The sequence below is a fragment of the Benincasa hispida genome, chromosome 6 (genome assembly GCF_009727055.1).
Source record: "Benincasa hispida cultivar B227 chromosome 6, ASM972705v1, whole genome shotgun sequence".
NCBI classification, from domain to species: Eukaryota; Viridiplantae; Streptophyta; class Magnoliopsida; order Cucurbitales; family Cucurbitaceae; genus Benincasa; species Benincasa hispida.
Window position 1 is genome coordinate 7,618,799 of NC_052354.1, and position 679 is coordinate 7,619,477.

The following is a 679-nucleotide window of genomic DNA, read 5'->3' on the forward strand; positions in this document are numbered from 1 at the left end:
TCTGTGCACTATCCATAGATTGCTTAAGACTCTGTGCACTATCCATAGATTGCTTAAGACTCTGTGCACTATCCATAGATTGCTTAAAACTCTGTTCACTATCCATATCATCCACACTGAGTTGACCAAAATATCCTGCCCAAGTATTCCTTATCCCAATGCTGCATATAAACAGAGAAATGAACGGAAGATTCAGTTGAAACATAGCTAAATTGATCAATCACAACACATTGACAATCTCTAGCTGACTTATCATTAACCCAAAACTATAAATCCAGACATGATCTTAAGAACAACATTCTTGATATAATTGGGACATTTTACCCCATGGGAACTTTTCCATCTCTTCAATTTCTAATAGATCACCCATCAACACCGTCCCATGTGATTAAACCCAAAAGCTTAAACTAATAGATTTTGATTAATTTAATTATTCATTCATACTTCTAACAAAAACAGATGGGTTCGTTCTAAACAATCAAATATAAAGCCAATACTCATTATTACAGAACAAGCGATATGAGGATTATGCAAACAGCTTAAACTACTCAATTTAATTATTCATACTCCAACACTGTCGCATGTGATTAAATTCAAAAGCTTAAACTAACAGATTTCGATTAATTTAATTATCCCATTCATACTTTTAACAAAAAGAGATGGGTTTATTTTAAACGAT